Source organism: Paralichthys olivaceus, chromosome 14, assembly GCF_024713975.1.
Source record: "Paralichthys olivaceus isolate ysfri-2021 chromosome 14, ASM2471397v2, whole genome shotgun sequence".
NCBI lineage: Eukaryota > Metazoa > Chordata > Actinopteri > Pleuronectiformes > Paralichthyidae > Paralichthys > Paralichthys olivaceus.
In genome coordinates this window covers 3,666,488-3,678,956 of record NC_091106.1, presented here as the reverse complement: position 1 = coordinate 3,678,956, position 12,469 = coordinate 3,666,488, and the positions used below count along the sequence as shown (strand labels likewise).

At 41.6% G+C, this 12,469-nt stretch overlaps 1 long non-coding RNA gene across 3 annotated transcripts in view; it reads right to left on the bottom strand.

Moving 5' to 3' along the window:
- Positions 1-2,472: 2,472 nt before the first annotated feature.
- Positions 2,473-12,469, bottom strand: part of LOC138413624 (uncharacterized) — a 100,990-nt gene continuing 90,993 nt past the window's right edge. For all 3 annotated transcript variants that reach the window (XR_011246027.1, XR_011246028.1, XR_011246026.1), the window contains one exon: positions 2,473-3,712. This is a non-coding gene — a long non-coding RNA (uncharacterized lncRNA). The remainder of the gene's footprint in view (positions 3,713-12,469) is intronic.

The window sequence follows — 12,469 nt, the reverse complement described above, 5'->3', positions numbered from 1 at the left end:
AACAATACATCAAATGCAAATCGGTTGCACCATGCCTTGGTGTCACAGTGAAATGAAGAGAAAATGCCCACAACCAGAGGAGAAATAGAAAAAGGATTGTCCGGTAATTATCAAAGTGACAAATTGTTCTAATAATTGTAAATAGCTCCCTATAGTGGTTGTGTTATTCACTTCCTAATACAAGTAGTACTGTGGGCACTTCTTAAGAAACACATAGGAAAAAGGACCATGACCTGTAAATAAAATCTGATTCAACATATCTTTTAATAAAGAACTCATCAATAACACATTTCGAATATCTCAATGTTGTTTAAAAGTTTAATGTGGATTTAGTGGCATTTAAAAGGGAAGTTGCACAACTAAATATCCCACAATAACCTCTCTTTCTAATATATATGAGAGGCTATGGTGGTCTTCGGGTGACATATAATACCCTCTATAGAGGCGATGTTTGTGTTTACTATACTCAAACAGTTCATGCTCCCTTGGGGATGAATCCCGACCAGTAAGTCAAAAGTGTTTGCCTGTCCAGTACCTCAATATCAAAGACATTCAGGGTTTTGCAGAGTATACATTGTCCCTCTAGGGTTTCAGGGATGCTCACAGATTTTGGAAAGTTTCACCAAATTCAAATCACTGGCTGATTTGCTAACTTCCAAGCAGCAACCCACTAGCTCGGGGCTTAGCTACAGAGAGCAAGCACTTCTCTTACACTACCTAGTCTAAGCCTCCTGGTGCAGGGATCTAACCACTACCCTCTGATTACACGCTTGCCTCACTATTGCTCCAAAAATTTGAAGTCAACATACCTACTAGCATTGTCAGTTCAAAGAGGCTGACAATACTGTGTCTTACTATATACCCTCCCACTAGCATTGCCGTACTCTTAGTCTTGTTAATCTGTCTCTTGTGAGTCCCCTAATTTAATGAACGTCCAGTCCTAAAGGATTTGAGTACAGCTTTAAGTGAGTGGAATTAATGTGAAACTGAATGTGAGAGCAAGACAGCATGAAGGAGAATGTCAGCGAGAGCTTGTCCACACCATAACTCACAGACAACTGGTTTACAGTATGAATGCATTTCAGGTTTCCTGTTTGGATCCATTAGTGACAAATACACCACACCATGATTGTGTAGTAGAACATAAATAGCAAAAATAACTCTTATTAGTGCAGAGCATTGAACAAAACCTTGAATCTTACATACACAATAAACACACACCAACATATCCCCTGTCGAGTGCACGTGCAGATGCAGTCACCCACAGAGCTGTGTGCGATGAGGACTGTGGACAGGCGGCACAGGGCTCCCTTGCCGAAAGCCTTATTGATTGGGATAAAGGTCTTTTGATGAGGCAGATTGCTCATCAGGCTGGAACGACATGCTTCTCAGATGTGACGCCTTTCCAGACCAGCCCAGGGGCCCATCGACCAACACATGGCCATCTATCTGTGTATGTGTGTGTGCATTTATGTGTGTTTGCCTATCTGTCTTTAGTGATCACACTTAAGATGAGCCGGCATTGATTGGTGTTAGACCCGTCTGGGTTTGCCCTGGCCCCACCCTGACATGTCCTCTGTTGGTTAAAGGACACGACTGGTGGTGGGCAGTGAACTTCAAGCTCCAGCCAGGATACAGGACAATTATAAGCTTGCCAAAAGATATTTTATTTGGGGTAAGACACAATCAACAGCAGCGAGCAATGTTTCTTGGCTAGTTGAATACTTGTTATATAGAGCTAGATGCACTTAATGGATCAGCCTACAATGTAACTGTTTTCAGTCTCTGTGTACTAATCCACTCCATTTATAACCCCTCTGATTAAAACATTTTACAAAATGCACACAGACAAATTTTTCAACTGACTGGTGACAAGTGAAAGTGCAGAAACTGACAGGGTATAGGCTGTGAACCCACGATGCAGATGTTGGCAAGGACAGATGACTCAGGGTCTAGCTTGGCATCCATCGTGGCGCCAGGCAGCAGTGGCTCTGAGCCACAGAGCTCAGCTGATCGAGGGCTGATAGTGTAAGCAACACACTGGAGACTGGCAGCTGATAGCAAACTGGGTTACTTGAAGCTAGTGTTCAGATTGAAGGCTAGCACAGTCAGGAGCAGGCTTAAGTCAAACAAACCCAAGCTCTACTGACGCAAACAGAAGTTAAGCAGTCGTAAGAAGGTTGGTGGAGAGCCGGCTGGGGGGCTGGCTGTTGAGGGCCTGAGGCCACTAGGGCTCTGAACTCTTCAATTACTGTTTTTTGGATGCTTCGCAGCGTGCCATTCTCAGAGATGCTACTCTGTGCTCCTGAGCAGGGCTCCTTTACCATCTACCATGAATGCAGACAAGGGCATGACACAGATCATAAAGTTCATCCTCTAACAGCGTCTGCTGAGTTCATGGTAGCCAAAACGTACTGTCAAAGCTGGTTCAAGCAGGGTAAACACACAATAATGCAGACACAGAGGCAGAGCTAATGCAAGTCAATGGTTTATTAAAAACAGATCAACAAATGCTTACAGACAAAGGTCAAGGGATGGGACAAGGGTCAAAACCCAGTGACTGTTCTTAACAGTGCAAAAGATGCCCAGAAGGCAGGAATCCAAAGTCCATGAAAACAGGCACAAGTCAAAAGATATTAGTGACAAGGACGTGAAGCACTCAGTAAACACTCGGGCAACTGAAAGAGGAAGACAAGGATATGCATAGAGACTAACTGACACAGGTGACATAGCACCGAGCAGGAAAAAACAAACTATGGCAGGAGATGACGGAGCAACAGATACACAAGTAAAGTAATTTCAAAGTAAAACAGAAACTAACTGCACCGAGTCCCGGCAGGAAGTCACACAGAGGGGCAGACTGATGTTTCCTCTTATTAGATGTTTCTTGTAAGATTTTTGGGAGGTTCAGTATTGCCCACAGAAGGAGTGGTCTCTATCCATCAGCTCAACCCTCTGGCTCTCTTTTTAGAACACTAGTGAGACACACAAGCTCTTAATAATTAATTAGAATTGATTTTAACCCAGCCCTGACCCAGCCAGGATGGACTGGCAGTGCTGCCCAAACCTTGAATGTGTGTGTTTGTTTGATTGTGTCTTACGTGCATGTGTGCCTGGGTGGTTTGTGTTTCCACATGCGTGTGAGCAGCGCATTTACAGTAAACCCCACACAGAATATGAAGTGTGCATATTTGTGCCCACAAATACACAGGAATAAAAGCAGGCAGCGCACTCATCTTTAAAAGCTCAAGACGTGTTCTCTAAATTAAATATTTAGGCAGACGAAGCCTTGACCTCCCCGTGCTTGCGCAGAGTCCTGGTTCCCATTGATTTCTGACAAGACAACTGGGACGCCATTACAACAAAATGCACTATAGCCAGCTTCATGTACACTCTGACACTCTCGCCAGCCTAACCTCTCCCTCTACCAACCTTCACTGCCCACTGTGCATGTGTGTCTATGTAAGCTTCCACAGCCATGGATACAACTCAAGGTTTTGCTTTTACATCCTCTTGCAGACAAGAGTTCACATCTCAGAAACATTGACCAGTATGGGCAAGATTCATCTGTCGAGTCTTTCCAACATTATACACACACGCACACACACACACACACTCTGTTAAATGTGGGCTCCAGACACACTGGGCTGGTGGCAGATCACAGACAGTCAGTGGTGAGGAGCTGGGAGGCAGCACATCAGTATTCTTCCACCTGAGACAGAGACAATGACAGATTAAGAAGCAGTTACTGAAATGGATCAAGTTTATATTGTGTTCAATCCCTTGCATTTAACTAGGCTTCCACACATCAGGTATTCAAATAAAAGTGACAGCATGGTGAAATATGGGATCTTAAGTGCTGCAGTGACTCCACCTTCTGTTCAGGAAATGGATTGGATCTTAGCAGATTTATTGTTGTTGTAGTTCTTGTTTTTAGTAAAAATGTATGATGATGAAATGTGGAGTAAACAGGATAAATATGAAAATGTCACGCCATCTTTTCAGCGTCTGTGAAAGTGTACTATCACTAGGTTTTACTGTGGCACTCTGCTCACCTCCAAATAACAACAAAGGTATCTATCACATACACAAAGCTGTGTACATTTGAATACACAGGGTTCAGCTTAAAAACCCTGTGGGCCTCCATTTACTGGGACTGTGATTATATTTTCTGGCAACTTTGCATTAAATTAATCAAGACTTGGGTTTTGTTTTCATAGCTGTAGAGCCAGTTTGATTTGTTTTGATAACATATTGAATATACTGATTTAATCTTACAAGGCAATATTAAAAAGAGTAATTACTTGGCTAAGTACAATGTTATCAACTGAATTTTTACTATTAACTGGCACTTGTGGTTGCAATTAGAATTTTGATGATTTTCTGGACAATAACATGCAAATATTAGAGCTGAATTTAATATTTTAGGTCACTGTGCGACAGCAAAACAAGCTGAAAACCAAAACACTGATGTATCATCTTCTTAACTAATATATTAGGTGTTACATCGGATGTACTAGCAAGCAGTTGCTAAACATCCAGGAGGCATAAAGCAGCATTAGTATTGCTTTGACTTTGGCCTTGGCTTTCCTGTCTCTCCTCCTTCCTGTCTCTCCTCCTTTGATGAATCAATCACATTTTCATTTTGCTCTGTTTTGGTCATCGGCAATTGCAATGAACCATTTGGCTTTTTGTTCCGTTGTGTTCAGCAGTTAGTCGCTAACTTTGTCACAGTGCTATTTGCTGCTGCTGCTGCAGTAAACCTGTTGATGACATTGCTGATAACATTAAAGTTACAAAACTGTCAAATCAAAACCAACTGGTTGAAAGTGAAATGCTCTTTAAAGCAGCATGATCCTGAAGAGTTGGCTGATAAGGGCCCAGTCACGCATATACAAATGTGAAGTGAATATCGCAGGTCAAAGGTGAACTCCATGTGAAGCCACACTGCCACAGGAAGGGAATGTTGAATGTGAACGGGAGGCAAAGGTTATAGGAAATATTTGCATATGTATGACCCGGCCCTAATTCTGTCTGGGTTTGTCACAGCGAGTGACCCCTGTCACCCACTTCCAACACATTTAAAGGTGCATTAAATAGGCACATAAATCAAATGGCTGGTATGTGTTTTTTTTTCTTTACACCATATACTTGTTAAAAATATTTTTACTCCCATTATAATACATTTAAATTAACAAAGGTCAGTGCCAATAACGACCTTAGAATCCTCTCCTGCGACAATATACTGTAGTTTAAGTTTAAAGTTACCTGAGTGTGCATTACTATAACCACCTTGACAACACAAAACCACTCTCAAATAACTCTGAGCTCATCATTGTGTTGTGCGTCTGTGTAAGCGCACCACATTTAAGCCATAATCTGTGCCCTGTACAAAAGGTTAATCACAGTGTGGATTGAAAAGACAGTTGATGCACCGGAGGACAGTGCGTTCTTTGTGTTCCTCTGATAATAGCAGCGACACAAATAACAGCACAAGCATTTTAATCCCACGTCGCTTCCTGCCCTGCCCTCAAAACTCTGATCCCTGTGTGGACTGAGTGCTGGACAGACTCAGGCCCCCAGCTGGAGAGCGCAAGCTATAAGAGAAAGTTTACTGCCCAAGTTCTCCAGTATTGACCGCAAACCTTGTCTCCTAGAAATAACGTGACATTATGTTTATATACAATGAAACAGAAATTCAATTTGTTCGAAACCCAGTTATTAACTGTGAACTTGTTCTGTGTTAAACCAGAACATGACCATTAACCGAGTGCTGTGAGTGCAGAAACACAACCATAAAAAGGATTAATAATGCTGCATATAAGTCAATATCGCACTGCAAGGTCAGATGTTTTTGCAGAAAACAAATCTATAACCAGTCTGGGAACATTGTAATGGCAGGCTCAGTGTTTGTAATTTTCCAAATATTTCAATTAACAACGTATCCTCATTATGTAATCCAGTCTCACTTTTCCCACAAAATGTATTTGCTGCTCCAATTCAATTTTATATGAATGTACTTTAGGCAACAGGCTTGTGCCCTTAGTGGGGACACATTAGTTTAAGCTAATATTTCGAGTGACATGTTAGACAGGTCATTTCCTTTTCATATTCTATACTTTGCCTGTTTCAGTTTATTTTTTTTTTACTTGTAGGTCTGAACAAATTTGAAAAGCCTGACTACAACACGCTGTTGATGACACAAAGTTTTATCTTGCAAACGCTCTAAGAAAATGTACAAACAAGTAACAGTTCAAGTAAAAATCAACAAAGGTTCCTTTGAAACAGCTTCAGCACAACTTGTTCTACTGGGATGAACCTAATTCTCCTAAACATATTCCTGTGTCTGTGTTTTGATGGGGGGGGGGGGGCAGAGCCAAATGTCTTTTATGTTCTTCCAATTTTTCCCTTGGCATTCACTGTTCAGACTGAGAAGGTAAAATACAGTACAGTAGTAAGTAACAGCACAATGACATAGGTAAACTCTAAAGGTAACTTCAACTTCACCGTGGACTTTCCATTATATACGCAAAAATTGAAAGTCATCCACAAAAAGTACTAAATATATTAAATACATTTTTTCCAAGTAGAACTCCAAATAGAGAGTAGTTCACTGGAGAGAATAAGAACTGAGAGTTTTCTGCACTTAAATAGACTTTTCCCTTAATTGTGACAGATGTAAATGTGACGGTTAATGTGATGTTGATTTAAAGTAAAATTGTTCATCTTAGCTTTTTAGTCTGAGCTGACCAAGTCTTGAGGCTTTGGCCATTGACCAACCAGAGGCCTCACGTGATGGCCTTACTTCTTCTTCTAGTTTCTTTTTTGTCTCGTGACTGCTTGTGTAACCTTTGACTAATTGGAATCAGAATTGGGGTTTAGTGCCAAGTAGGTTTGCACATGCAAGGGCTTGGCTGCTGTGTTAGTGCAAGCATAGATATAAGGCCAGCAGCAGCTCTGTGAAATTGTGAACTCGTCCTTCCAACGTTGCTTGTGTCCTGTGATGTCGACACAAGCAGGTGTAACTTTAGCCAAACACAAAAAGTGTCCAAAACATTCTTAGTCTGCAGTAATTGTATGGTGCCCCTGCTTCAACCACAAAAGTCTGACCTTTAATAATTTAAAGCAATGGAATTGTGGCTGCTGTTCCTATCACCTTTCTTTAAATTAATATGAAAATCAAAAATCAGAGCATAAGGACACCGTGCATTGTTCAGAGCTGGACCAAACTACTCTCCAACTTTTCTTTTTTTCCTCTCTTTCACCTCCCATCAATTCCTCATTCCAGCTCCCTCCTCTCTCGCTAACACTCGGGGCCTCCTGCCGCTCACAATCCCTGGACTAATCTCAACTGGTTCTGTGTTGTTCAATTAGATTCCAGTTGACATGCATTGAAAGTAGGCACTCCTCCTCGTAATTCAGCCCTCTTTATGGCCAATCTATTTTTTAATAAAGGTTCAGAGGAAAACATTAAAGTATTGATCTTTATTTATCGACCTCGGCCCAAAGCATAGTTAAAGCTGACACAAATCAATCAAAATAAATTTAAAATGATGATAGCACATAGGAGGAGCCTGGCCGCCTGTTTCGGGGAGTAATTAGGGGGCTAGGCAGAGGGAACCCAAGGCAATAGGAGTAACACACATGCACACACACATGGCGACAGAAAGCGCTGCAGAACTGTTTATCAGGCTGCAGATTAGAAATTTGCTTTGTATTAAATGAGACAACTAAAAGGCAAGGTTAATGAAAGGGCACAGCACTTTGGGGCTGTAGTAATCCACTGAAACCCTCTCTTCATTGAGTCTAATGTGCAGCACACACACACCCACCCCACACACACACACATTCGTACATACCCACACACTACACAACCCTGCGAGGCTGCCTCCGGGACATCCTCTGCTTAGCAAAAACAATGGGTATTAATTTTAAAAAGTGAGTGACAAATGGCTGGTTGATGGTGTGTGTGTGTGTGTGTGAGAGAGAGAGAGAGAGAGAGAGAGAGAGAGAGAGAGAGAGGGAGAGTCAACTAGCTCTTAGAACATTAACTGATTTTAATCTGCCTGATGATGTCCGCTGAGCACAGAGGTCACAAAGTGCGTAGGTGTACCCAAGGGACTTAACTGTGTATGGAGGGGAACAGCAGGGCATTCTGGGATGATCCGCATTCTGGCCTTTTCCTTCATTGGCCCATGGTTTAGGTATAGTTTATTTCAAATCTGAACTATCCCTCACAAACCAGGGGTGTTGTCATAGATCACTAAGCACACATGGAAGAGACACTGAGCAGCATGTGTCTGGCAGTTAAAACGAAAAATGGTGTGAACATGAACACACCACCGAGGAGAATAACAGAAGACATTTAGGATTAAAACATGGTGTAAATGACCTCATTCCGAGGTGAATATGAATGTCCAGGCTACAGGACACTTTGGAGGCATGTTATGTTTTTTATTACGTCTGAAGAAGAAGTCGTGACTGACTTCAATTGTATTGGATTCAGCTGCAGCGCTGTTTACCCCTGAAACTCCAGAAGTGTTTTGTGGACTCAGACACTTCACCCACCCCTCCATTGGCGTAATGGTGAGTAGATAATGAGTGATTTTTCAGTTTTCAATGAACTATCCCTTTATCGTGACCATTTTTTAGCAGCTATGGCTCAGGGGGTACAGCAGGTCATACACTAACCAGACAGTCTGTGGTTCGATCCCTGGCTCCTCCATTCCGCATGTGTCCTGAGACAATACACAGAACCCTGAATTGCACCTGACATTTGTAACACTAGTGTGTAATTGATGTGTGATAGAGAAAGTGCCGCACATAGACAGACTGTATGAATGGCAAAACTGTAAAGAGCTCTGAGTGGTCATCAAGAGTAGAAAAGCACTGTATAAATACAAACCATTCACCATTGTACAATTACTGTATATTAGAATGACTGTTTTGACTAAGGCTGTGTTCTTGGCCTCACAGTTTGAAGGCAATGCAAACTAAAGCAATCATAACGTCATTTAATCTAATACCCAGCTTGGCAGGTGGGTCGCAGCCACTTCTGAGACACAATGTTTACTCAGATGTCTGTGGAGTTTCTCACATTTTTTAAGGAAAGCTGATGTTTCACCTCTCATCAAAAATATTTCGGTACCTTCGCGAGTACAGTCGCCCATAATTCAACTGATTGGGAGAATGTCTACTCAAGTTTATGTGTAATCAGAGCTGTTCCTAAATGTGTACTGACCGGCCAGAATAAAAACCCTTGATGATCATTGCTGCCATGAGTATATAGATTTTGTATTAATTAATTCAACATGTGGCATTACAGTTTATATATATATATATATATATATATATATATATATGCTTGCTGTTTAGCTGATTCTCCCTCAAAATTAAATTTGCATTCAGCCAAATCATAACAGTGAATATATTTCTATGGAAATGTTTGCTGACTTATATTTTATGAAAAAGTCCACCTCAATCCACCGTTTGTGAGACTTTGGAAACTAAACCAACGGGAGTCTGGACCCTGGTGTATATCTTCAGTGAGGAAAACATAATTAGTTAATACGTTGTAGCTTTCAGTTGCAAAAGAGAAAAAAGAGACCAATCTCTTCTTACTGTCCATCATTATTGAGGTCAGGAGTTTTTACTCAAACCTTGAATTAAAATAACTTTGACCCACAAGGTACATTTTCTTTTCAAAAGTCAAACACTTGGGTTAAACCATTATGAAATTTCTAGAAGATGATCGATGATCCTTCAACACTTGGATTCCACTTAAATACCCTCCATAAAACTTACATTTAACCATTTCAACACTCTGACCTGTGGCAAAGACAGTCGCAACTGCTCCATCTACACTCAACAATTCCCCAATTGACAAGCAGAAGGAACATTGTGAAGTGGAAGTGTTTCTCTATTTTCCACATGTAGTGTTAGTTTCAAAGCGATATCTCAGAGACACGCTTGAGTTTGAGTTTGTCTGGAGCACCACCTTAAGCATTTTGACATTTTAAAACACATCATTATGTCCAAATTGTACATGCAAGTTAAAGCTGTGAAAGGTGCACGTCACAATACACATTACAGTAGTGTCCAAATACAGCAAATTAACTGACACATGGTCTGCTGCTCATGGTTCTTTTTTATAGCCATTGTATTTGCATATATCTTAAAATATTTCATCTGATTTCTTTTCTTTACAGTTTTCTTGAATATGCTTGTAAGCTCAGTATGTGGCACTATGCTTCACCTTTACTCTAAATACGTCCAAAAGGTATTTGTAATTAAAATGTATTAAGAGCAGTGATGAGGTACATTTGATGTGTCCCTTCTGTATCTGAAATGCCAAATCACATGACTGTACGTGACCTGTCTGATAATTTATCACAACCACTACATCATAATCATGGTGACTCATCAATCATTGTTCCATACCATCCCCTAGAAACACATTTGGAAGAGTCGTGGTAAATCTTTGCTCTGCTCTGCATTCCTGTGTCCAGCTGCTGACTACAGACTCTCTCAGGTCAGAGGAATCGTGGAAATGAATACAACCACTGAGCAGTGTTCCTCTTAAAAAGCTGCGCGAGGCAATCATCACTTAAATTCCTTCCACCCCTTCAACTCTCCGTTGAGTTCTCCAGTGAACCCCCGCAGCCCTGCTTAACCAACACCTCAGCTTGTTTACTCCAAACCCTAGCTCTGTCGTGTAAGTTGTACTTTCTATCTTCCTTTTATCTTCCCTCTTTCCACAAAAACAAACTCTGTGTTCCACGCCAAGGAACCACCGGCGAGCCAGCCATTTCAGCCCGGGCAAGATATTAATGAGTTTACAAGGACCTTCCCGGTCTAATTATGTCGAGCAACTGCTGTCTGTTACTGGGCCACGGCTCCCACGGGAGAATACAAATCTACCAGGCAAGCAAAACTCGCCTACTTTTGACAAAACACTCGACACGCAAAGGATACAAATAACACTGGGCATCCTTCATTACCACCACCACCACGTTGCTGCTAAGATTAATGTCGCTGCCCAGCATCACCACCCCAAATTTAACCTGAAAAATACTCGACTTTGGTATTAAGACAACAGCTATTAGTGAAGGGAGGGGAGCTGAGGCACTGAGAGGAATCCTCCAGAGGAGATCTTGTAAGAGAGAGCTCAGAATACTGTAACAATTAAAGTGATTGGATGTGACCTTTGTGTAGGCTGGACTAGTTCACGTGTTCATGAAACGTTCTCCACCTTGCTGACATTTGAACAGTGACACTGGAAACCACAAACTCTAAAAAGTCAGTGAAGGAGTGTGTGTAATATATGTGATAACCAGAGGAATATTCTACTGTATCTATCCAGCTGAAGCTCTGGATCAAAGTTTGATAAAAGTTTGAACAAAGAGGATTGAAGTGGTGCAGCTTGTTCCGAGTATGTCCACTACTCTAACAGTCAACCATCATTGAAATGCAGCTCTGAGGACCAAATGACATCACCTCCATACCTTATGCAAATATCCAGTAGGATCCATTACACAGCAAGAGAGATAAGTGAGTCCAGAGCAGAGCAAGGCCCACACACACACACACTCTCTCTCTCTCTCTCACACACACACACACACACACACATGCACACACAGTGGGTAGAGCATTAGGCATATGTTTTCCTCACACCGCTACACACACACACACACACACACTTATCTCTCCCCCTCTAATACAGAAATAAAACACTTGACACTGCAGTGATGGTAGTGACACTGTGCATGGTGGAGGTGATGGAGTATAATGGCCTTTTCAATTTGTATTCCCACAGAAGGACAGATAGAGGGAAAGAGAGAGCGGGGTTAGCGTAAAGCTAACTCTGACTTCATCTGCATCCAACACAAACTAGCCTAAAGATGGTAATTTATCTTTTGTGGGTGAAATATGTAGCTTTTTAGGATCACAGAATGTTTGTTATGTTCTTTTTGAGACTACAGGTGTATTAGGGTGCACATGTAAGCTCAACACAGGTAGTGGCAGCCTCTGTTGGCCCTCAACAAACACCCAAAACCTATATTTGCAACCAGAGGAAATTGGAGTGGACATCGCGCCTCACAATTCATCATCAATTTTCAGTACCAATGCATGCCATTGAAAAACCCAAGAGTAAAAGTACCAAAGTCAAGGTGACGGATGGACTTTTTGCACATTTCAGTTAGAAGCAAAAGAGTTTGCATCCTGCTGCAGACCTGCAATCACGCTCACCTATTTAGTTAAATCAACCAATCACTTTAGTACTTTAACCCTAACCATTACCAGAATAACTGTAACATTTCCCTAAAGGTGCATTTATGCTATTGCTACATAACAAAAGTCAGCATTACCAGCTGTGACTGGTTGGTCGGAGGTTTGCGGTGCCGAAGTGTCCTTGGGCAAGATACTGAACCCCAAATTACCCTCATGTAAAAAAAAAAAGTGCTGCTCA